General features: G+C 32.7%; 1 protein-coding gene across 1 annotated transcript in view; it reads right to left on the bottom strand.

The window, feature by feature from the left end:
* Window positions 1–2500, bottom strand: part of LOC144956375 (uncharacterized) — a 17539-nt gene that overhangs the window by 13607 nt on the left and 1432 nt on the right. The gene's annotated exons all lie outside the window — the stretch shown is intronic.

Genomic DNA, 2500 nt, shown 5'->3' with positions numbered 1-2500 from the left:
GCTCCTGTGACAGTAGTTTTGCACTCGTCCAATTACATCAAATATAATGGCTTAGGATTTAGAGTGGTCAGGTATTCTATCACTAAATTGGTATCGTCTTTTTGAAAATGGCAATGTGACTCTCCTATCATTACCTTCATGATTATCAAATAAGAGACCAATAATTAATTGTGCGGCTATGTGGTCTTGTCGTATGACACTCGCTTTCGGATCGGAAGGTCCTGAGTTCGAGTCTCGCGCTCAGCGCATAGTTGAGTCCTTGGAAAAGGCTCTTTACTCACATTCTCTCACAGTACTCAGGTGTAAAATGAGTACCTTGCCGTTAACAGCGTTGTTTCTGTCCGAAAAATTGTAAAATCGCCTAACAGGCGTCATGTCCCGTCCTACATGTTAAATGTTGCTGTTGACCAGGGACCCCTTGTAAAGCGCTTAGAGCACATTTAGTGGATATTGCGCAATATAAAAGCTCAATTTATAATTTATTTATAATTAGTTACACGAGTATACGTAAGTCTGTGAGTGGAAGACTTTTTAGAAATTTTGATGTTTCTGAATTTATCAGCTTCACAGTGGTTTGAAACCACAATGTTTCGATGAAAATTAAGAAACTTTCTTTGAAAGAAATCATCGAATGGACAGTTTCAGAAGCAGAAATTTTTAAAATTAAAACGGTTCTTCGAATCAAACCATAATATGTATGAATACCTTTTCTATCCGGTAAATCTGCTATTAGGAACATTGACAAAGCATGCATCTGCTTGAAAAAATATAATTCTACCCAAAATAATAATAACCCAATTATAGCAGTGGCAAACATCACCTATATCTACATTCGCTTTGATTAATTATATTATATTGATTAAATCTGAAAAAGGGAGACTGGATTTCTCATTCGTCATCATTTCTCTCTTCACAATGGAAATAACCAAAGGCGCACATAATTTATTTATATATTTAAAAAATGGGTTGGGGTTCAAAATTGTTCCGTGCAGCCCATGTCAAATTTTTGCCAACAAACCTATAGAGCCTACTTACAGACACATCTGAAATTATAAAACTATATTTTACAGATTGAAACACGAGTAGCTTATAAACTTTTTTTTTTTAATCAAGGTAATTCTACCACCCGTTTAATCAAATGATTATTTATTACCAGACCGATGTTGACCGTTGATGGTTCAAAAGATTTCGTCTCGATCTAGCCGTGTCAATTTTAACAATACAGCATTGTAATCATTAAAAGAGACGAGTGCCTGTTCGTAACAGCCTTTATTTCTCCACAAATATTGCGGGTTCTCCACAGAAGTAAAAAACAAGTACACGCTTAATTAACATACACAGGTAAACATCACCTCCCCCCCCCCCCCCCCCCCAACCGAATCCAACAAGTCAAAAGTCAAACACAAAATTACAAAAGTCCCTGGAATCTTTTGGTTGTAAAAGAAAGTGTATTTTAAGTATAATGCAATATAACTACATCAACGGTGGTAGAGGGTAACTTCTATCATTTTTGGATACATGTACGTTTTTCAACCTAGTTTACCTGCGTTACACACCAATTGCTCATTCGTGCTAGGCTGCCACAGATCTTAGTTTATTTCAAGTGAAATAAAGGCCATGGTATGAATATTCAAATCGTTATTTCTGTCGTAAAAAATATATATCATTAGTGTCATGTCTCGCCCTATTTATTCATGCTATTGGCTTGGGACCCCTTATAAAGCGCTTCAATAACATTTCGTGGACGCTCCAGTTATTAAAAAAAAAAATTAATCACAATGTAAAATGTATCTCATCAATTAAGTCCCCGATTGGATGATGAGGATGATGATAATGATGACGACGATGGTGAAGAGGAAGAGGAGGACGATTAGGAGGAGGAGGAAGAGGAGGAAAGGGATGGTGATGATGAGATTATAATGATGAAGACAAAGATTATTATGACGATCCTGATGATATGTAACAGCTTCTTCTTCTTCTTCTTCTTCTTCTTCTTCTTCTTCTTCTTCTTCTTCTTCTTCTTCTTCTTCTTCTTCTTCTTCTTCTTCTTCTTCTTCTTCTTCTACTACTACTACTTCTACTACTACTACTACTACTACTACTACTACTACTACTACTACTACTACTACTACTACTACTACTACTACTACTACTACTACTACTTTCCCTTCTTGTTCTTGTTCTTGTTCTTGTTCTTGTTCTTGTTCTTCTTCTTGTTCTTCTTCTTCTTGTTCTTCTTCTTCTTCTTCTTCTTCTTCTTCTTCTTTATGTCATTATTATTGTTGTTTTTATTATCATAATTATTATTATTATTATTATTATATATTATTATTATTATTATTATTATTATTATTATTATTATTATTATTATATTATTATTATTATTATTATTATATTATTATTATTATTATTATTATTATTATTATTATTATTATTATTATTATTATTATTATTATTATTATTATATTATATTTATTATTATTATTATATTATTATATAT

Source organism: Berghia stephanieae, chromosome 1 (assembly GCF_034508935.2).
Source record: "Berghia stephanieae isolate SIO BIC M18660-M18661 chromosome 1, UCSD_Bste_1.3, whole genome shotgun sequence".
In the NCBI taxonomy this organism is placed as follows: Eukaryota; Metazoa; Mollusca; class Gastropoda; order Nudibranchia; family Aeolidiidae; genus Berghia; species Berghia stephanieae.
The sequence above is the reverse complement of the archived record's forward strand: the minus strand, read 5'-3'. Positions and strand labels throughout refer to the sequence as shown.